The following is a 24,553-nucleotide window of genomic DNA, read 5'->3' as shown; positions in this document are numbered from 1 at the left end:
TATTGAAGAAAATTCGTAGGTTTGACTTTCGAGGGAAAGAGGAGGAGAGGGGGGAATAGGTCGCGCAATTTGTATCGGTGGAGATGCGTTTTTAACGATCATTTTGATGGATGATCGTCGATTCTCGGCAGGCTTCGCGTCTATCGAGTCCTTGAAAAATGATGCTTCCTGCAGGTAGTAGAGAGACAGACAGAGAGAGAGAGAGAGAGAGAGAGAGAGAGAGAGAGAGAGACTCTACTCGATAGGTGTGCCAACCAAAACTGGAGGAGGATTCTTCTTCTGAACGAAAAGAAGGGAGAAAAAAGAGAAGAAAAGAGATAGAGAGAGGAGACAGAGAAAGAGAGAAAGAGATAGATAGATAGAGTTCGTTTTTCCGTTAATACACTTTCGCGAGAGAGCGACGGATGGATGCCCCTGCCTCCGTGCTTCTACTACTTCTTTTGCTTTCTTTACTCCGGGAGCCAAAAACAATTAATAACCCTCGGTAGGATCATTTATCGCGACAGTTTAGGCTAAAGGGGGATGGATCTCGTCGACTAAACCTTTCTTTCATCTTTTTTTTTTCTTTCTCTCTTCTTCATTCTTTCTTTCTTTTTTTTTTTCCTTTTTCTTTTTCTTTCTCTATTTACCATCTCGCGAAGAGTCCTTCTTAAACGCATTGTTCGTCTTCTCGATGCGTGACCGATCCGATTTTTAACGGAGACACTAGCGATTTTCCTTCGACACCTCTCTCTCTCTCTCTCTCTCTCTGTCTGTATGTCTATATGTGTCTCCGTCTCGTCTCTCTAGAGTTCATCGAAAAGGATTCTAGCAAGAACCGCAATAACCCCTTTCCTTTCCTTTCCTTTCCTTTCTTTTCCTTTCCTTTCCTTCCACTTGTGGGAATCACGAGTCCTTTTGTAGATGCTCCATCGAAACGATTCGTTAGGCTCTCTTACATTCATATGTGTATTTACAACAGGGGTGTAGTAGGAAACCGTTCGAAACTCTTACTACTTGTTATATAACATGTAACAAGTTAAAGATGCAATAATAGAGAAAGTATAGCAAACTAAGTGTATTAGTATTCGTGTAAAAAGTTACGATTAGTCGTGTCTTTTAAATTTAATTAATGATTTTTCTGGCATAAAAAGTAATTGAAAGAGAAAATTTTATATATATATATATATATATAATTTTAAATAGTTTCAAAGATGTTTCCTTCAAATAGAGAAAGGAGAGGAGACAGACAGAGGAACAGAGAAAGACTATTTCCATACTCTACTTTATATCTTTACTTTTTAAAAAGTAAAAGAGAGAGAGAGAAAGAGAGAGAGATCCGGAAGAATTCAATAACTGAAGAGATTCGCGTAGCTCGTCCTACTCCGAAATGGAATTTAATCTCTCGTTTATTTGGCGATTAAGCACGCCATCGTTGATTTACTATCTCATAAAAGTCCGAACGTTCGCTCGTATAATAGCACCGTTTCATACGAGTTCTGTGTACCTTCATCGAAACGATACAGTTTATCGCAAGCGACGTTACATTATAATACTTATTTAATACGCATATACATACGTAGATAAATTATATAAATACGATTTAATGAGTTTTCAACTATATAAAAGATTTTCTTCTCAACGAATAAAATTTTATCTTATTATTTTAATAACACATTTAGATTGGAACGAACGCACGTTCCCCTTTTCTATTCGACGATCGATCATTCTCGAAACAACCTTTTCCTTCCTTTAAAAATTGATTCCTTTGGTAGATTCTGATAAGGAAATGAGGAGAAGGAGATAAATAGAGAAAGAGTATGAGAGTAAGAGAGAGAGAGAGAGAGAGAGTGAGTGAGAGAGTGAGATAGAGAGAGAAGGAAGATAGTACCAAGTCGACGGAAGCGAGACAGAGTGTCGTTCCCTGTAAATCGCGCACATTATCTCGTCGCGGACAAAGAGCACAGGATTAGATTACCAAAGTAACGGATGCATGAACGGTGAATAGCCTGGCAATGTCGTTAAAGTGCATCTCCGAGCGTTACTGACAAAAGCATTCGAGATAAGACTCCATACCGCAAACTCGCGTGTGTCTTATCGAAAACTCATGTCGTTTTTACGACTACCTCGATCGACACTCTCTTAATCGATTTTAATCAATGATTTCGAGCCTTACCAGTTTGTCAAACGTTAAAAATAAAAAAAAAAAAACAAAGAAAAAAAACAAAAAAAAAACAAAAAAAAAATAAAAGAAAATAAAGTTTTCAATGAAAATAATAGATAAATGTAAATAATACGCATATCTCTATAATCATTGTCACTTTTTATTATACTTTTATCATCTGAAATTGAGGATTAGAATTTATTTATCTCCGTCTTTTGAATCCGAAGATGAAAAAGTCGCGAAGAAGAAGAAGAAGGATGGTAAACAAATGGCGAAAAGGCAATTGTGATGGTGTTGTTGGTTGATTGTTGTATTGGTGATAGGAAAAAAGAAAACGTTAAGTCAGATTACGACCCCGTGACGAGGACGAGGACGGATGGACGGGCCCGCATCAAAGGGGTTAATATGCAAATCCACCAGTCGTTTCAGGCTCGCACTCGATCCTCTCCTCTCTTTCTCTCTAAAACTAGGACCGTTGAATGAAATAAGAATTTAAAAAAAAAAAAAAAAAAAAAAAAAAAAAAATAGTAAGATAATACTAATACTACTAATAATAATAAAACAAAAAAACAAATGCTTCAGATTGTAAGTAGGTATATGTTGAAGCTTTGAATATATTGTATGGAATGATTTGGCGGAACGTTGGTAAACTGATACATCGAATTGTACATTTCGACGAGAAGTTTGCTTTGATGGCAAATCTGCCGCCATTATTGTTACTTATCGTCCTTTGTCGGTATCGTTTTACGAAATATGAAGAGAGTATGAGTAGCGTGCCAACAAAGGGAATGTTCAGACATTTAAACAAAAGTTTCGATTACGAGTTTTATCGGAAATGATCGTTCTGGAAAATAAGAAATCCAATGTGAAATAGATTTTTTATACACATATATAAACATGTGTGTGTGTGTACGTCATTACTATATACCATCGCTCATTTGACTTCACAATAAAAAACACCAATAAAAGAAAAATTAACAAAGTTACATATATCTCTACGTACACATTATTATATCGTCTGTTATTCAACCGGCAAAAAAAAAAACTTTGATCGTTTAATATTATTAAATAATCGATCATTAAAGAAATTTATTTTAAATATAAAATATATTAAAGTATTAAATAAAATAGAAAAATATATATTATAATTATTAAGAACATGTAATACCAAAACATTAAATATCTATCTAATGCTTGTAATGCTTTGGTATTAAAAAAGAGAAAAAAGTAAAAAAAAGAAAATAAAAAAAATAAATAAATAAGGGAGAATTCTGAATATAAAACCAATTGTTGTTTTAATATGAACGTAAATGTTTATAATAAATATATATATATATATTTATTTTAATCTCTTTTTATTAATGCAGATCGGCCCTGTCTAAGCATTTGCTTTTATTTACCAGAATACACGTGTACACGTGCACTGTAGAAAGAATGTTATTGAAAGGGGAGTAAGAGAAAGAGAGAGAAAGAGAAAGAGGGAGGGGTAGTGGTAGGGGTAGGAGCTGAGTGAGGGATGCGGGATAAGGAGGGAAAGAGAGAGAAGGGGAGGGGATTAGAAACGAGAGTAACTCGACGACTTTTCTTAGAACTCTTCACGTGCAAAGTTTGCCCTATGTACAAGTGGGGTAATAACCGTATGAAAGGGCGACAATAGCGGTCGACACACCACAGTCAATGTTCAAAGGGTATGTTGAAAGAAATGGAGAGAGAGAGAGAGAGAGAGAGAGAGAGAGAGAGAGAGAGAGAGAGAGAGAGAGAGAGAGAGAGAGAGAGAGAGAGAGAGAGAAAGAGAAAAAAAGAAAAGAGAAAATGCGGCAATAAATATATTTTGACATGGGAGAGCCTCGCGCCAAAAAGAGTCTATGCATAATAATTGTAACGCTCCACTCTCTCTCTCTTTCTTATGTATAGATCATTTACATACGCATACGGGTCCTTACGACTTTTATTTCAAGAAAGAGAGAGAGAGAGAGAGAGAGAGAAGAGAAAATAAGATGACTACAAGTCCTTTGTGTGTAACGAAATTACGATAGTGTCTACCGGTAGGCAAATATTATAGCAACAGGCTCCTATGAGGGGTGACGATAATGTTTTCATTTGCGACTATCCACAACATATATCTATATATGTATGTGTATATACAATATATCTGTATATGCGCGCGCATCAATGTTGTATAATATTTAATTCAATTAAAACAAAATATCCAATCAATAAAAGTTAATATCAATGAAGATATATATATATATACATATATATATATCCATGTATATACGTATATTTAGACATGTGAATATATATACTTCTTATATATTTATTCTTCTTTTTTTTTCTGTTCAACTACTGATTCTAGATAGGATATTAGATTAGATTTTGTTAGGACGTCGAAGATGTTCTTTTTTTTTTCTTTCTTCCCTGTTCTTTTTTTTTTCTTTTTCTCTCTTAAATGAGAAGGACGAGGAGACGATGAGATCGGTTCGACGAGAGTAAAGGGGAGTCGTCCGATACACGTCGTAATTACATACCATAGTCGTCGATGTGTTATGTTAAGCGAGATTTAATATTTATAACCAGCACGCGCGAGCGCGAGAAACAACATATTATGCAATTTCGTCGTTTACATGGTAACCGATGATGCGGCTAATCTCGCGGTACCTTACTCATTTATTTAACGGATATTTATGAGCGCAGAGTCTCGGCGGTCGTCATAATTTCATAAACGTGTTCCGTGCAACGAGCGCAACGCTTGTAAAGCATATTTCCTTTTTTCTTTTTTTTTTCCCCCACCTCCTTTTATTTTTCCTCTTTCATCTCTCCCCTTTTCTCTCCTATTTTGATGAGTTCCTTTTTTTTTCTTTTATCTTTCTTTTCTCTCTCTCTCTCTCTCTCTCGCTCTCTCTCGATTTTTTTCATTGTCAGCTTCTCTCCATTCCTCATCCTCACCTCTCGTTTTCTTTTCTTTCGATCGACTAAAGTAAGTCGAAGGAGTGCGATTTAGCCGTATTATCGATTTCACGCGATCGGATAATCGCGGCCGAACGAACGAATGAATGTATGAACGGACGCGAACAAGCAGCCCGGTCGGAAGAAGGAGAGTCGTGCGCGCGAGTTGATTTACGAAGGAACCAATCAGAAATAAATCATCTGTTCTACCTCGTACTGACGAAATAATCCGTAATTATGGGTTCAACGCACTCAAATTTTGCTAATTTGATTAATTTTAGTTTCGATCATACGATCGAATCCAGCGGATCGACGGATATCGCGAACTCTCACGAGTTAACGATGATCCTTAAACGATCTTAAAAAAAAATCGTAAAGGACATTTAAATTTGCATCACTGAAACTTCACGTGATCCTATACGTTATTATATTATATTAATTGGATCAATCGAGAAACTTTTCGATTTTAATAGAAAGAGAAAGAGAGAGAGAGAGAGAGAGAGAGAGAGAGAAAAGAAAAAAAACACACTGACAACTTCGACAAATCGTTCGTCGATCTAGTAAATTTTTTAAGTATGATAAAAAAAAAAAAAAACAAGACGAGTGATGAATCACCGAAGATTTCAATGCTCGAAATGAATCTCGCGAGAGACTTCAATGCTGTTATAGTGATTCATATTAGTAAGCGCTTAGGTATCCTACGTAACAGAGAAGAGTTTAGTTGAACTCTCTCTCTCTCTCTCTCTCTCTCTCAGACACATACACTTTATTTTCTTTTCTTTTAGATCAATCGACAAACGCAAAAAAAGGTAGTAATTGTAAAAAACAAAAAAGAGAAAAAAAAGAACTTCATATCACTCACCTTTATTATTGAGATATCCACGCAAATTTCCTGATAGGTAGTTTAGCAATATCACTTAATGAAAGATCCAAATGTATAACTGGTTAATAGTCCGAGTCCGCGATCACACGTTTACACACTGTATATAACTGATTTCCCTTTTTAGATCCTCGAGGGAATGATGAGCCAAGAGAAAAAAATAAAAGTGTTTGTTCGAAGAGAAAAAAAAAAAAAGGAAAACGAAAAGTCATTCGTCAATATCCCCCGAGGAACATTTTCCTTCGAGCACGTGGCTTGTTAATTAACGCAAATTGTGGTATGGATAGTTTTTCTTCTTCTTCTTCTTCTTTTTTTTTCTTCTTCCTCTTCCTCTTTTTCTACTACTTTTACTTCTTCTTATTCTTTTCTCGATACGATTGACCTTGAGTCAGTCGAGGAACTTTTTGTTTTATTCAGCGTCGGATAACGATAAGTATCTATCGCCAATCTTGAAATATCTTGAACGAAAAAACAATACGAAACAATAAAAAGAGGAAAGGATTTTTACATAATTACTAGCGACTATCTTGATCACGTGTGATCTCTCTCTTTCTCTTTCTCTCTCTCTCCTCTTTCTTTCTCTCTCTCTCTCTCTCTCTCTCTCTCTATCTTTATATTTTTCTTTTTTTCTCTCTTTCGTTTCTATCCTTCTTCTTTTTTTTTCTTTCCCTCTCACTTCTATTACTTTATATTTACTCGTCCATTTGCGCGTAATAGATACGTTATTTCTATTTCTATTTATTTTCCTCGTGTGCGTAACGTCAGTCACTCTCTGTCTCTCTCGAACCTCCACGAGACTCGGTGCGACCACGTCGATGGACGGGAGAGGACTGCCGCTTCGCGATCGCTGCGATCTGTTCGACTGCATCGAAGTTGCCTGTGAAGAGAGTCGTGCCTTACCAACGCTACCGATTTCCCCTACTATTGCGGACTCACCTGTACCTGCCCATCTGTTCACGCCTGTCTCATCGGCAACCAATGGGCCCAACTTGGGACCAATCGTTCGACCAATCCAAACACGGCCGGTCCCACGAGATCGACCAATCTGGTAACACCCATTCTTATCCCACTCTTCTGGGACAGTTTGCCGTCCCTCCTGCCTTTCCGTAAGATTTTCTAACATCTTTCTTTCTTTCTCTTACTATACTGCTCCTCCTCCTCTTCCTCTTTATCTACCTCCTCTTTCCTTCTTCTCCTTCTTCTCCCTTTTCGTCATCGTCTTTGTATTCTTCTTCTCTTTTACTCTACTTGCTTATTTAGGATTGAAAAGATTTACCATTTCTCTCTCTCTCTCTCTCTCCCCTTCTCGATTTAATTACTTTTCAGTCCAGCTCGTATACAACAGGTGGACTTTCTTTTGCTTTCTTAATGTGATATTTAAAAATCTTGGTTTTACGGTCATAGTTATCGCATATGTACACATATATACATACACTTATCCTATCCTACATATACGTTTAACAATTCTGGATGGATTGAGATAGTAATAAAGTTCCGATAAGAATCGTTAATGCGGTACTCGCGGTCTTTCCGTGTAATTCAGCATTTATTGGTATATTACGGTCAATGTGAGATTATGCGAAGCCTCCTAGCTGGCTGGCCGGACTAGCACCTACGATAATCTCGAGGAAGAAGAAGCGTGCCGCGTTAAAAGGAATCTTTTCTATGTGGGCCCACGGTCTCCTATCAAACGTAAGAAGGAAACTCGTAGGTGTACGACGACCACCAGTCTATCTCTTTCTCGTTCTAATCACGCAAGAGGTAACTGTACAATTTACATCCTGGATACGTCGTCTCCGACTACCAGATTTTACGAGCTGCCCGGCCGATCGTATTTTTCCCCAAGTGACACTTATCGCATTAATTGCACGCTAATCTCGTTTGCGGATTCGTATCGGTAGAAATAGGAAACGCAGGTGACGAATCTATACGAAATTCTTCTTCTTTTTCTTCTTCTTCTTAAGAAACACAAAAGAATAAAAAGAAAAGATATATATATATATATATATGTAACATATATATATATAACAAATAAAAACAACGAATGCTACCAATGAATTTCAACGATATCATAGATGAACATTTTAAATCTTTGTACATTTATAAGGCTTCGAGATCTCAGCTATATCGATATAAATTTTTATACCTTGCCCCTGTTATATTCGCGCTCTCTGCGCTGACGTTATACAATACATATACTATGTATATATATGCGTGTGCGTCTCTGCGTATAAGAGAAAGAGGGAGAAAGAGAAAGACAGAGAGAGAGGGAGAGAGAGAGAGAGAGAGAGAGAGAGATTCGAACGTAACATCATCGACCATATACCACATTCTCCTTTCCGGCCTTTCGAAACGAATTTTTCGAAGGCAGAAAGAATTAAGGATTCTTCGGGTTATAGAAACTCTTGGACCCAATAAAATGTCGAAAGGCGCTCAAAAACGAACGGTCGAAGTGGAGAAGAAGGGGGTGAGGAGAGGGTGGCCGGATGGTGGGGGATGGGGAGGGGGACAGGAGGAGGTAGAGTAAGAAGAGGAGGAGGAGGAGGCCGCGGAACGGCGCCATAAATTAAGCAAGATGTCCACCCGTAGAAATTAAACGATAGAAACCTGTTTCGAACGTAAAACGCTTCTGCTCTCCGTGGTCTACCTTCTCTTTCTCTCTTTTTATCTGCTTCTCTTTTGCTCTCTTTCTCTTTCTCTCTCTCTCTCTCTCTCTCTCTCTCTCCTTCTTCATCTCCCTTCATCTCCCTTCGTGACCTGTCCTCCGCACGATGCTTTTTGTGACTAGCTGCTTGGCTCCTCTTCCTCTCCTGTTTCTCTGCCCAACTATATCTCGCTTCCTCGTTTAACGACCGATTTCATTTCACTGAGATAATGCTCGTGGTAGGAGCGCCCACAAATCCGAGGAACTCTCCGACCGGATCGTACATATTTTTAATGGATGCCAGATCTCTTTCTTTCTTTCTCTCTCTCTCTCTCTCTCTCCCTCTTCTTCTCTCTCTTTCTCTTTCTTCCCTTTTCTATCTGTTTATCTATTTATCTTTCTCTTTTTCTCTTGAAAGGAGACATTCATTTTCGTAGGTACGATCCCCCCCGTAGTGGACGAAATCAGATCCGCGATTTAAAAGATTTCACGTCTTGTAATATAATGCGTGCTTTCGTCGAAAGCGTTTAAAAACAAATCCGGAACAGTTTTACGAGCGACCAAACGATACGCCTGTACGATGTTAGCCAGTTTTCGGTCTAGTCAGATCGCGAATCGAAATTTATTCGTACATACTTAAACGAAATGGACAGTCAGAGAGGGAGAAAGATAAAGAGAGAGAAAGAGAGAGAGAGAAAGAGAGAAAGATACCCGGGTGATCAAGATCAATAAAATGAGATACTGTAGAACTACGAAATAGGAATTAGAGAGAGAGAGAGAGAGAATGAGAGTGAGGAAAGAAAAAGAAAAAAAAACATCGTCCCATTTATTCCATCGTCTTTAATGTTCTTCAATATCTAATTACTTATCAATCGGTAAAACAAGTAGGTAGGTAAATACACGATACGTGTCAATTAATAACAAGTAAAGTGACAGTCGAGTTAATCGAACTTACTCATCCGTCGCTATCAATTCTCTCAGCGGTTTCGTGCTAAAGCCTAATGCCTATTGCGTTTTAACGGCGTTTATCGTATACGACTGACAAGATAACGTCAGCTTCGAGGCGGGTCGAGAACTATCTCGCGAGAGCTATCTTGGAATATTAATACCGACGTGCTCGCACGTTAGAGAAAAAAAGAGAGAGAGAGACTAAATGGATTCGAGTAAGCTTTGTTGAAATCGATATCTTCGAGAGTACGCTCGCTGAAAAGGTAAAAGGTTGTGCTTCTCCTCGCGCGACGACGTTTAAATAAGTAGGGGCAAAGGGTTGGAGGGTGCGGAGTAGAAGGGGGAAATGAATTATTTTCAAGCGATATTCAAATAGCACTGACCGATAACTTTAGCGATTGCTGCTGTCGGCCGCTGATATCAGCGGCGGCTTACACTGTTGGGAAAGGATAGATCGTGGCTAGTTCTACTAGTATCGTGCATTAATATATTATCGGGTTATTCATTCTACTCGAGGAATATGGGAACAACATGCTTGTAAATAAGACGACGATCGAATCGCTTGGGCCAAGCTGGGGAAGATCGTTTCAATGAATCCTAGAAAGAAAGAGAACGAGAGAGAGAGAGAGAGAGAGAGAGAGAGAGAGAGAGAGTGAGAGTGAGAGTGAGAGAGAGAAAGAAGAAGAGAGAGAGGGAGAGAAGATTTCTCTTATTCCCCCTCCCTACTAAAAGAAGAAAAACTAAGGATCGATTTCGAACTCGATTTCAAAGGGTGTTAGAAGACAAAAAAACGACAGGTACTTAGTACAATAAGCAATCGGTAAACTAAAAGATATCTTTTGCGTTATGTTTGAAGGCGATTTAGAAGGATATTTTGAGAAGTTTCGATAGGAATGAAGAAGATAATGAAGAAGAAGCAAAAGACAAATAAGAGGTAGGAGGGAAGGGGAAAGAAGAAGAAAAAAGAAAGAGAAGCGTAAAATACATTTTAACGAGTTCTAATAGGATCGAGGTACTGGGTTACCCGTCGGAAGGATATTCTCAGTCAAAACGTCGTTAACGTTGACGAAGACTCGTGGCACCACGTGGAAAGGGTCCTTTTGCAAGAGACCTTAGCCCACCCCTCGATGAGCTTCGATCGTCGTAACGTTTGAGGAACGTACGGACTACCGCGTGAATGGTCGTTCGAGTGGCCAACAGGCTCGACCTGTGACCAAAGGATGTTTGCCCACAAAACGATCGGCTCCCTCCGTTAAAGGACGCTTCTGATGCTCCTTCTTTGCTGCTTTGCTGCTGTTGCTGTTGCTTGGCTAGTGCGAAGTAGCCGATTGATAAATGAATCTTCTTCTCATATTTCTCTTTCTCTCTCTCTGTCTCTCTCTTTCTCTCTATCTTTCTCTTTTTCTCTTTTTTATATTCTCTCTCTCTCTCTCTCTCTCTCTCTCTCTCTCTCTCTGTCTCTCTTTCTCTCGTTAAAGTTCAGTCAGTCAGTCTGGCAACGTTTGCTCTTCCCAACGAGCGCATTCGCCACGGTGATCATTAGGACATTTTTGCGTGGCACGTATTTGTCTTGATTTCGCGATGATTAATCGCCAGAGACTCGAACGAACTCGAGAAGTTAATGTGAATGAATGCGTAACGCTCATCGACCGAAAATAAGTCGTTACAGTTTAAATTATACGACGGTATCTCTTTATTTCTCTATCTTCCTTCTCATATTTATTTTTTTTCTTTCATTATATGATTTTTCGTTTTGTTCTTTTTCTTCATTTTTTGTATTTTTCTTTCTTCTTTTCTTTTTTTGTTTTATTTATTTATTTTTTTTTTTTTTTTATATTTTCTTCCAAAGTACGGAAATAGGTACATATATTACAAGGAATAACCTATGTATATATTCTTGAGTTATCGTTTACTTCGAGGCAACTTGTTCTTAGCTGACAAGTGCAATTTAATAACGTCCTTGTGGTAATCGATTAGGCGAGGACGAGACGTCAGCGGGACTCTCTCTCTCTCTCTCTCTCTCTCTCTTTCTCACACCTTAAAAGCGTACACACGACCAAAGGAGACATACAAATTGCACGTAGACTCGTACACACGACATTCCTACGTGCTTTCGATTAACGAGATTGAGTATCCCGGCACTGCCAGTTTTCAGCGGGCGCGCGCGCTAATCCATGGAATTCGATTAATCGTCTGTGCGTTCCTGAAATCTCAGGAATACCATGTGCGATCTTTTCTTACGCCAGGATACACGTGTGCCAATGTCATAATTTTCTTCCTGGCATAATCTGAATTTCATCGAGTTTTTACATTAACGTCAGAAACCAATACGCGCGATCGAGTTGACGTATCTATCTCTCTCTATCTCTTTCTCTCTCTCTCTCTCTCTTTTCAACTTCTTTTCCGGTTTTGATCGATTGGGTTTTGTTCCAAAACTAAAAAAAGAAAAGGAAAAAAAGCAAGGGAAAAGAAAAGAAATAAAAAGAGAATATGCGAAGAAAACATTTCCTTTTTCATGCTTCAACATTTTCGATGGTTCGTATCATCGAGTTAAGTCGTCTTTAGAAATCGTCTTTCGTGTTTTGGTATTACGACTAAATGACTATTAATCTCGATGAATTTATCTTAGAATTTATATATATATATATATATATATATATGAGGAAAGAAGAAGTGATAATATATAAAAAGGAAAAAAAAGTCGAAAATAAAAATAATTGGGATATATCTTTTGATTCGTAAATACAAAATTCGTTTACGCATTCTTTCAATACCCCATAACACTTTGTAGATTTTAATCAGAGTGGACTTTGAATCTTTCGATTTATACACACACACATATATATATGTATATATATCTACAGACACTTATAACAGTCGAAGGGCAAAGCTCGTTTTCGAAGCCGGACGAAGGCCGTGTGTGTTTCGTGTGTACTCGTTCGCGAGTCCGACGTTCACGGCTACGTAACGTGCTGCCAACGAAGAAAATAGTCGTAAAGCAGTCGCGGGGACAACTGGTCCTCGAGGATTTAGGACTCATAAAATCCGAAATCGGACCTCCACGGTGCGTTGTGCAACCTGCATTCCTTCCGACGTGCACCATTGAAAAAAAAAGAAAAAAGAAAGGAAGAAAGAAAGAAAGAAAGAAAAAAAAAGGAAAATGAGGGGGGAGGGCGGGGGCGAGCGGGGAGGTAACGATGGCCGATTCTCTCTTTTTTATTTCCTTCTCACGTGACACGCAAGGATTCTTACTTACTTACGCACTTTCAAAATTCCTTTTCTTATGTGGATCATAAAAAAAAAAGGAAGAAAAAAACAAAAAAAATTAATGAATAAAATTGTCACAACGAAATTAAACGTCGCCGGTTGTATTCGCTCGTGAAAATTATTTTCTCCCTCGTCATTTGATTATTTGTTAAGAACGCAGAAGAGAGAAGAGAGAGAGAGAGAGAGAGAGAGAAAGAAGAGAAGGAATAAAGAAATTTTCAATAATTTATCGGAACGATTGGAAAGTAGAAAATCCATGACGAGAGTGGAAAAAAAAAATATGTTGAAATCGGTTGACGAATCGATTGTAAAATTTATTTCGAGGTGTCCAAATCAGAATAGGTTCTTAAATCTTGGGAATAATGTAACACGATAAATCTCATTCCTTTCCGTGTCGATGATCAGGACCGACACCTTGTTGTCGGCACATTTACGCACATATATATGTATATATACAGTGAGTCCAGAAAGTATTCGTATACTGATTTATATGAAATAAGATTTAGTGAAATTGTAAAGTTTATTAACTGATTTTTTATAAATAGTAATAGATATTATATTTTCACAAATCTCTAGAGTGGATATAGTTCAAAGCGAAAAAAGAAAAAAAGAAAACTTATTTGTATAATTTACAAAATTAGCAAAAGATTTATCTTAGAAAGATTTATTTCAAATTGATCAATGTATGTACGAATACTTTCTGAACTCACTGTACAACGTGCGAAAGAATGAGTTCATATCCTCGGGAGCAATATCGAGTTCATATTAGACCCATCTGTCTGCCACCACCTCTGGTGAGTTTCCACATGAAGGGCTTCCACATGAACGAGTTTGTACACTGCAATAAGTTTTGGACGAACCAAACTCGACCTTACGTATATGTAGTACAAACGTATACATACATTCGTATGTACTTTGATACATATACACGTAAATAAATATAGTAGATACATCCGAATTAAATACGGCCAATTGATCACGAATCCAAATACCTCGTCGTAACAGCATCGTGCCTTTCGTGTTTTCATACATCCGAGAGAATTCATTTTCTTTTGTCGTTTAGAAACGACGATAAATAATCCGTTTTCCTTTTCTCTTTCTCTCTCTCTCTCTCTTTCTTCTTTTTTTTATTACTTTTTTTTCGGTTAGGATCATATAAATCTCGATTGCCCTCGATACCGATGAAATATTGAAAATAGATAGACAGATATATATATATATATATCGTTTTTTTTATTGCGATTTTTCTTTTTTAATTTTCATTGCGATCGATAGTACCATATTTGTAGGTATTAGAGAAAGGGCTGTACGAAGAGATGATTCGAAAAGGATTTCTCATTTGAAGAAAAAGTCGGAAATAATCGCGATGGAAATCGGAGCGAGAGAAGTCCGTCGGGCACGTCGACTTCTTTGCGAGAAGAAACAGGATATATCGAACGGATGCGCGTCCTTCGAAAAATGGCAGGATCTTGGCTTGGGATAGGGCGTGGGCGAATCTTCGATCTCGAAAGCCGCTGGAAGTCAAGTCTCTCGCGGTCGGCATATCCTACGACCGGCACGACCCCACGGAACTGGGAGCGCTCACGTATCTCGAATCTACTTTGTGTGTCCTTCCATTGGTCCGCGAGAGAGCTACAGGTACACCCGCCGTATAACCGAAAGGATATACGTTTCAATGATCTACGAGCCGGATCGGATCGAGTTTGTACGATTCTCCTTGCGAAAGTATTCCGTTCGAGAGAGTTCTTTGAGAAAAGATAGAGAGAGAGAGAGAGAGAGAGAGAGAGAGAGAGAGAGACAGGGAGAAAGAGAAAGAGAACGAAACTCTTGTTTGATTCGTTGATATGATAAATGACATTGATCGAACTCGTTATCACGAGCATTGTCAACTTTTTTACCCTAACTTTTCTCAGTGGAAAAAGTAAAAGAAATACAAAAAAAAATATATAAAAAAAAAAGGAACATATATATAAATACATATATATATATATAGAGAGAGAGAGAGAGATCATAGAAGTTAGGAAAAAGTTCTTGCGATATCTCGTGAATTATATTCGGAGAATCTTTCTAAAGTTTTCGCAAGATCATCGAAGAGGAGAATCCAAGGGGGAGATTCGAAGTCATTGTCGTCGAGGAGAAAAGATATACTGTGAAGGAATACGTGTGGTACTCGTGTTAGGATATCGGATACCGAAGGACGCGTTCGACGGTGAACATCAGGGATGACGAATCAACAATGATCACCAACGATCTCTTCTCTTTCTCTTTCTCTCTCTCTCTCTCTCTCTCTCTCTCTCTCTCTCTCTTCATCCCTCTCTCTCTCTCTCTCTTTCTCTCTCTGGCAATTTGATTAACATGGATGGTTGACACTCGATATACTCTCCATCTCACTCTTTCGTATTCCTTGAAGTAAGAGTGACAAAGTACCTAGTTACCCTAACTAGACTTCGACATCTGTCCGATTTGTCACGGACCGTTTTTCCAGTCCGATATTTCAAGGTAAACCTATAAGAAGGAATACTCATAGTCGTATAGTCGTCGGCCCTGTGAATAATTGCTGAATACCGCTAATGAGAGTCTAGTGATGGATTCGAGAGATGCGGCATACCATACTCTCTACCATGTCAAATCGTAAAGAGTCGATCGAGAAGAGGGTAGTAGATGGAGATGATGGCTTCCGTTCTTTGCGTTTATGTTACGTGCGAAAATACTATATGTATGTATCTATGTATATATGTATGTATGTCTCTTTATGTCTCTCACGGCTGTCCGAATTTTTTCTCTCTTCTCATAGAATTAAAGAGCTTTAGAAGGTAAACTTAACAAACGGATTGACAAGACTCCCGACGTTAATGCTCCTTGTAGGAACTTTTAATCGTTACGTCGGTAGTTATGGATATACATTATTCAATTATTTTTATAATATAAATTTAAATAATCTGTTAAATAATGTCGATCTAAACGTTTAATGTCTAAATTTGAAAATTCATACTCTCGGGGATATTATTGTTAATAAACGTAACGTTTGAGGATAAAAAAAAACAAAAAATCAAACTATCATGTAAATACTTATTTACATTGCTCACTTACTTGAATACCTATGGGATAATATAATAGATCATTTGAATTGAAAAGAAAAAATAATATTTAAGGTTTTCTTCGAATGAATCGAAGATTCGGCATTGGAAACGGGTACGAGTCTCTTGAAACGTAATACCTTACCCATGGGTTGACGTAGCTAAAGAAGAAGAGCCGACTACCAGGGCCTATCTGAAATTGAATATCGCGTCTTCTCTCGTTTTCGCGATAAATCGACTGCCCACCGCCTACCGCCCACTCGCGAGACGAGCATATTTAATTACAGAAAATCGCCCGACCTTCGGATCCGATCCTCCCTCGCTCTCTTCCTCCTCTTACGAGCTTTATGAACTCTCGAAGGATTCTCTCGATCGAACGAGAAATAAATCAGACAACTTATTTCACCTTAGAAAAAGGATTATATGTTTAAACGAAGTGGTTGTATATATTAAGCGAAATTAAAAGAAAGAAAGAGAAAAACAAAGAAAGAAAGAAAGAAAAAAAAATATATTCTAAATTATGTGTTCAACTTCACCAATCGGCACCAGTATTATTATTATTATTATTATATTATTATTAATTTTGTTGTCGTCTATGATCATTATAATTCTAAGAAAAAAGAGATTGTATAAATATTTATATATATATATCTAGATAGAATTTTTTAGAATTTTTTTTCTCGCTGAATATATCTTCCCAGTTACGATCATAAAATAAGAAAATAAAATTACGTCCTAAAACAATTTTATTTTCGATAATATTTATTTAAAAACAAATAAAGAATAAAAGAGAAAAAATGGAAAAGTAAAAAAATTTTTCCCAGATACATTTAAATATTTATTATAGCGATCAAACAGCTCCAGTAAGATAAACTTTTCCTAGAGTGCGATACATCGATAGTTCCAGTGTATCGATTCGTCTCGCGAAGGTGGATAGGAGCGATACCCGTCCGTTTAAATGCGCTTAATGGATGAGAACTATAAACTACCGACCGAGTGCATAACACGGAACCACTCGGCGAATATCGTTCCGCACGATTGAACGCGGGTCCTATGGACCCCACAAAGCTCTCCTCTCTCTTTCTCTCTCTCTCTCTCTCTCTCTCTCTCTTTTTCTTTCTAATACCTAGGTACCCTAGCCAAGTCTTTCCATCCTCTTGACTATCATTACGAGACGTCATTGTTTCTCACACTGTATAAACTGCACCCCGTTGTGGTATACGCGAGACCCCTAGGGTGAATCATACTAACCCATCATAGTCCTTTCCCGTCATGAATATTTTTAATATGATCACGAACGCGAACTGACCTAAGCTTTTTCACACAGTGATAAAAAAAATGTCAGACTTCGATAATACGTTCATTTTTTTTTTTCGTTTTTTTTTTTTGATAAATACACATTTTGCCACACTATGGATATTTAATATCATGGTTAGTATGTAATATAAATATCTATGGTATTGCAAAAATGTTTATTAGATATTATAGATATGCAATATTCTACATATTAGATACTATCAACAGTATCTAATATGTAAAGTATAGATACGATCAACAACATTTTTTTTTATCGTCCTCTAAACATTCTCTTTTTCCCTTCTCCCTTTTCCCTACACAGTATTGCAAAGTATCTATCGGATACTATAGATATGCAATACTTTATATATATATATATTAGATACTATTGATAGTATAGTATAGTATAGTATATATATATTAGATATTACTGATAATATCTAATCTGTAGAGTACAGACATTATCAATAAAATTTTTTTTTATCGTCTTCTAAACATTTTCTTCCTCTCTCCCTCTCTCTCTCTCTCTCTCTCTCTCTCTCTCTCTCTCTTTCTCTCTTTCTCTTTCCCTTCCCGAATCAATATCTTTTCAATCGAAATCTCAAAGATCTTATCATAAATTATGAAACAACAAAGGAGACTATGAAGTCGTTGAGATAGTCCATAATAGTTTGTGTTACGTTATATAAATGTTCGTATAAGGAAACGTAAATATTGCAAAAGCCGTATAGGCACATACCTTTAGAGATGATACGACGAATGATATAATTGCCCTTTGAAAATGCCCTTTCGTAGAGAGGTGTCCCTTTTATCTCCGAGGAACAAAACCGCAAAAGCCACAAATCTAGCCGCACTTGGAAAGAACGCGAGCGAACAAGAACACGAACACACACACACGCACACGCACACACGTATACATGCACACATATGAGCGCTACATATACACATAAAACACGCTGTTGAAACTGACGACACGTTGTTCGATAAATTTTCTTCCACTATGGGATCCACAAGGGCAGAGGAGTATGAATGGCGTTACGGGCCGACGAACACTCTGAATATATATATTTATAGCCATGCTCGTTGACACGGTAGTCAAAATATTGGGGGAGTAAACCGTTAGAATCCCCTCCCCCCCCCTCCACTACTACCACTCACTCATACTCGCACATCCATTGATTTTTCTTTCTTTTTCTTTTTTTTTCTTTTTCTCTTCGACTTTGAAAATCTCACCTGGAAAAGCGAGTGAGAAACACACGGAGATATTTCACTATTCGCACAATGAATGGTCCGTTTTAAAAAGAGAACATTATCTTCCTTGTCGTTCGAAACGTTGGTACGATTAAAAAAAAGAAAAAAAAAGAAAAAAGAAAAAAAAAGAAAAACAGAAAAGAAAAGAAAAGAAAAGAAAAAAGAAAAAGTATGATCTTCCGGTAACGACGATGAATCCTTGAACGTTCTAAAAATTCCTTGAAATCCATTTAATTTCATGGATCGTTTATAAAATTTTACGAACATTATGTTTTAAACGCAATATTCGATTCTTATTTACCTCCAAAATTTTTCCATAGGTAATACCATAGTAACGAAAGCGTAATAAAAGAGGGAACAGACGTTTTGAGGAGAGGGAGTTGGTATCCTCGCGGGACGAGTCATGTTTTCAAAGGACATTAAAGTCTCTCCTCGTGAACTTAACTGTGCCGGCTATTCTTGGATCGAGCGAATTCGGCCAGATCGAAAAGAGGAAGATAAAAACGAAGGAGAAAGAAGGTATTCGAGATATTTCTCTCTCTTTCTCTCTTTCTATCTATCTATCTCTCTTTCTCTCTCTCTCTCTCTCTCTCTCTCTCTCTCTCTCTCTCTCTCTCTCTCTTTCTCCCTCTTTTTCTCGAAAGAGGACTCGTCCAAGCGCTTTATGCGAGGCTCATAAAAAAAGGTACAACGATTTATAAGGCGAGCCACCATAGAAATTGGGCCAACTCACGACAGAGCATCGTTTTCAAAGGTAGAATATGAGAATGAAAGAAAAATTTAAAAAAAAAAAGAGAGACGGAGAGAGAAAGAGAGAGAGAGAGAGAGAGAGAGAGAGAGAGAAAAGGTATCTCTATCTTCGAGGCATCCGATTGTAGTCCTTCTTCATTCCACTTTTTATTTTCTTAGGTTGAAGCGACGATTCCAACGCCGAATAATTGATAGAGAGATCCTATCGATATTGTTAGAGTCATTCCTTAGATATTTGTTTACGATGCCGCAATCTATTTTGGTTGAAAAAGAAATATCTATTTATTGGCTACACTTCTTGGTAAGTTTTTATTAATATTTCAGATTTTCAAGGTTCGTGTACCTACCAAATGTTAATACAAGGTCACATTTAGTCACAATGACTATGGGTTGTATGATTATCGTGTGTTCAGGTAAAAATATATGGATGACAAATGACATGATCATTTTGTCGATGATTATGCAATCGAGCCGCACGTGTTCAGGTAAAATTGAAACTAAACCTACATATTCCTTAATCATTTGTTCTGATATAAAAGAACAAAAAAAAAAAAAAATTAAGTAAACAGAAATAAATCTTAAATTCTCAATCGTGCTCGTCAAATTAACAAAAAGAATTTTCAAGACCTAAGAAACAAAGTCACGAAAGTATTTTCTAAAGTTAAGTCTAACACGTATATTTTTATTATTTTTAAAGTTTCAATAGCGAACGTTCGAATACTTTATATATACATATATATGTATTATATGTATATAAAAATATGTATGTATATGTGTATATATGTACGTAACAAAAAGGATTATCGTCAAAGAATAATAAAATCCTATTATTTATAAATATTTTTCTTTTCAATTCAAAATAATAATATCTATTACGTTCCTTAACGCGTCGATGATGCCTCAAAGAAAGAGTATCGCAAGTATTCACGTCCGCAAACCGCACATAATTTTATAAAGAAACGAGAGATACGATCTTGAAGGCATCGCGTCGTTACGTGTGCAGCCTCTAATACATACGCTTACATACTTACTTAATTCTAAACTTTCTATTTTCTGAAATCTGTTACGATTTCTTTTTATCAACGTTATTACAGGTCGAAAGGTCATCCTTACTTCGTGAATATCGTTATTTAGTTGATCGAGCACGTGCTGTCGATAATTCACGTTTATCGAGAGAATCTGTTAAAAAAAATTTTTTATAAGATCGATCGACTTATTGTTTCTTTCGTCTCATATCTTGAAAAATTTCGATCGTTTCGAGATCAAGAACGCCCACAGGGGCAAGAAAACAGAAAAACTTACACGTTACAATGTTTCTGGGAGTATCCCGAGTCGTAAAATCTCTGAGAACGTAAGGGACGACTCAAAACTCAAAGTAGTTTACACCGATTCCAATTTCGAAATCAGGTCGAAACAGGTTTAGTTACGGTAGTGACGTCGGACTCCGTTAAGATTTACGATCGATTCTTAGTAGATTTTGTGGCATTCTCAGTAGGATGCGGTCACCCACAATGAAGTCGATGTTGTGCCGTATCGTAAATTAACGAAACGAAGCGAATGTCGTAAAGGTTTATCGGTAAGCACAAAACGTATTTTCCCAAGAGAGGATGGATTTAAAGGGTTAAAAACTCCCAAATTCCAAGTGTTGCAAATTCAAAAATTTCTATTACTTTCTCAACTATTTATTTATTTCTTTCTCTTTCTTTGCCAACGTCTTTATCTCAATATCTTTCTTCGTTCGTACGTTAACATTAACTCGTCAAAAGGAAAATCGTCGAAGAAATAAAATTTTTCGTTTGTCCTGACTGTTGACTTATATCGTAAAAATAAAAGTTTTGAAAAGTTACCACAATGTCCGGTGCTCGCCTACCTGTCCCATTTCTCTGTGAAAAGCCTTTATGCGTCAGCTTTGTGGTGAACTAATGTATACGACGAACTATACAATGTAACGTGACCGCAGGAACACAAAGTGAAACGTTTTATAAAATCGGTATGCACAATTCGTACAAAAGAAGGAACGAGTGTATGTACATATGTGCGAGAGAAAGGTGCATAAACGTTATCTAGGTAAACGCGCAAGAGTCTTCGTGCTCCTTGGGGTGGGTCATGGGTCATGCCAGTAACGGTACACTCTGCGTATCGTATTTCGTGAATCGCTCCTTGATACATTTTATCTATTCGAAACTTTTCGTCAATTTTCTTGTTTTCTTTTTTTTTTTCCTTTTTTTTATCTATTTTTTTTTCCTTAGGGTCTTTAGGATTATTAGGATACCTCAATGATTGTTATCTCCATAAAACTCCATTAAACGAAAAGAGAAATGCTATAAAATAATATAAATTGTTTTTTTAAAATTCTCTTCGAAGTAAAAATTCAAATAAACATTGTATAATGTATAAAGTTCTTGTTGCTATATTTGAATTGTAAAGATTTACATTAGAGTACGAAGTTAATCAGATTGGCTTCTGAAATAAATTAATTTTTATTCGATCAGAAAATTTTGTCAGAAAAATTTGATCATTAAATGATATTAAATAACGAAAATTAGGGAAATTTATTATGAGATATAAAAAGTGAGGACTCTAGTCAAAAGTGTTTTGACATGTAATTTTTCAAAATTCTAGAGTCAATCGATTTGGCTCGTGAACGGCTCATATAACAAAGTATAATATAATATATAATATACGCGTGTGTGTGGGTATATATGTATATATAAAAATGATAGAAACAACGATATTCGTATGAATTTTCTGGATTTTAAGATTCGAACGGAGAAAGTTTAGCCATTTTCGCAAAAAGAGAGAATTATTAATGACGCAGTCACCGATAGTATCATAACAATTCGGGTCAACACGGTCGTCAACTCGCTGTTCTCACTCTTTATCTCTCTTTTCTCTCTCTCTCTCTCTCTCTCTCTCTCTCTCTCTCCTTCTCTTTCTCTGTCGAGTTAATGTCATCGCTCTTCAGAGGTGTAGTCACCCAACAACACTGGTCGGATTTATACCGTCTCGCGCTCGAGTACGACCGTGCCAGTTTTCCACGAGGACGATTACGATATCGAAAATAACACGATTCTCTACTTGACTCCGCGCTTCCTTCGGTTCTTCCACTTGGCAATCACTGCGATTACGATGTTCCGAGCGGTCCGTGTCTATCGAGTCCGTTAAAACTCGCCCGCTTCCTCTTTAGATGGGATTTTACTGCTCTCGTAATGGTCCTGCCACGACCACTTTTTTTCTATCTTTTTCTTTCTCTTTCTGTCTGTCTCTTTCTCTATTTCTCTCCCTCTCTCTCTCTCTCTCTTTCTTTCTCGCTCTTCCTTTTTTATCAGGTGAAAGGTGACAATTTTGACTTCAGTTGAAATCGTTAACACGCATTTTAAATATATATGTAAATAATTATTCTCTTATAATCATTTGTCCATTATATATATATATATATATGTATATACAATGTCAAAAGGATATTTATCGATTTATAAACATATCATAAGTATCTTAAGTATCAAAATTAAAAAAAGGAAAAAAGGAAGAAAGGGAAAACAAGAATATTTGTTTAAAGTAAATTATTACTACATACATAAAGTTTCTAGAATGAATATCAATCTTGTAAACGAGATTGTATCTTGCCTTCATTATAAATATTATTATGAACATTATAAATTATAAAATATTATTGTTGAATTAATAAAAATAATATTGTTGAATGTAATTATAAAATATTATTGTTGAAAATGACACAAAATGAAAAAATGGAAATTTAAGAATAATGTTATTTATACTTTAACATTTACAATTTGCACCCTATTCGTTTCCAGGTACTGTAAATGTCAGCAGTAAAATATGCAGCATTTAAAATCCATTACTTAAAAATTTTCTTTTCTAATCCGAAAGGACGGATGAAAAGTGCAATTTGTTTTGAAATCCTTCATAATATTTTTCCTCTATTATTCGTAGTTTTCGAATACGGTCAAAATTACAATTGGAAATTTTATTGCCCCATAACTGACTTAGGGCAAATTGTTTGGGAAACTCTCGAAAGGTTAAAGGGTTTAGAATATCTTTGGGATTTATCAGAGAAAGTACTATGTATAGATATATTCTAATACATAGGAAAAATTATCAACGAGGGATTATTTAGAAAAGGAGAAGCAATTCTCGATTCGTAAATCATTTCTTTCGTTGGGAATGTTTCAACTCTTTCCATTGTTCGAAGATAGTATTGCGATGTGCTCGATGTTGTAATGTTCGGAAATAATCGAATAGATCGATATTTCGATATCTCTATGAAAAGATTCTTATGTAAATCGTTCTAGATTTTTTAAATCAAATGCACAGCTGTTTGCCAGGAAATTTGTGAAAAATTTTTTTACAGCTATTACTAATTTAACTTCTATGTCATCTTATACAGGATCACGAGTGACAAAACTATTGTTACTTTACAATTGTTACTTCAAAGTATTCATTGTATATCTTTAAAATAATAAATGAAATATCGTAATTTTTGATCTAAGGTTGAAAGAAAAAAAGATTAAGTATCGATCATATTGGGAAAATATTAAGTGTAAAAAAGAATTTGTTCAAATAAAAGAAAAAAGAAAGTAAAAGAATTAGTACTATAATGAGGTTAACTATTAAATAGACATTTTTCGTGTCATTTTAATTTCAGTAGTAAATTCTATAATATATTATACCATTTGACATTATTAAGTAAGATTAGAATCTATCGTGGCAATATATCACATTACTCTAAACATTCTTATCTATTTTCTTCTTCTATTATTTATATATTACTTATCATTAAATAAGTACCTATAAATAGTTTAATAATGACTTGCCTTTGTATTACGAAGAAAAAGAGATAGATAGCTAGATAGCTAGATAGATAGATAGATAGAAAAAGAGGGAAAGAGAGAGAGAGTGAGAGAGAGAGAGAGAGAGAGAGAGTGAGAGAAAGAGAAAGAGAAAGAGAGAGAGAGAGAGAGCGAGAGAGAAGGAGAGGGAGAGGGATAAAAAAGTATGTACTCGTTTTCGATCGATTATCCGTAAAATCACTTCCCCGAGAGAAATTGGCCACAGCCGGTCGTTTGTTTCGCATTGTAGTGTATTTATCGAAAGATTAGAGATTAGAGAAGACGAGGTGCTTCGTACAGACTCTTGAGCTTAGCTAGTATATATATGTACACATAAATACATATACACACACACACACAAATCTCTCTGTTTCTCTTTCTCTCTCTCTCTCTCTCTCTCTCTCTCTTACTATGGTCAATCTGCGGATTAACGAGCGCCGAGCGCCACGGCTAACCAGATTGCTGGTTAAAGTCCGTCGAGATAAGATTTCACCTGCGATA

General features: G+C 36.5%; 1 protein-coding gene across 1 annotated transcript in view; it reads right to left on the bottom strand.

Moving 5' to 3' along the window:
* Nucleotides 1–6,849, bottom strand: part of LOC118444640 (uncharacterized) — a 33,400-nt gene extending 26,551 nt beyond the window's left edge. Inside the window, exon 1 of the mRNA XM_035873107.2 lies at nt 5,952–6,849. The gene's annotated coding sequence lies outside the window, so the exon portion shown is untranslated. The remainder of the gene's footprint in view (nt 1–5,951) is intronic.
* Nucleotides 6,850–24,553: the final 17,704 nt, after the last annotated feature.

Source organism: Vespa mandarinia, chromosome 15, assembly GCF_050613455.1.
Source record: "Vespa mandarinia isolate Hongniang chromosome 15, ASM5061345v1, whole genome shotgun sequence".
Lineage (NCBI taxonomy): Eukaryota > Metazoa > Arthropoda > Insecta > Hymenoptera > Vespidae > Vespa > Vespa mandarinia.
Note: the sequence above shows the minus strand (reverse complement) of the source record. Positions and strands in the feature narration are given on the sequence as shown.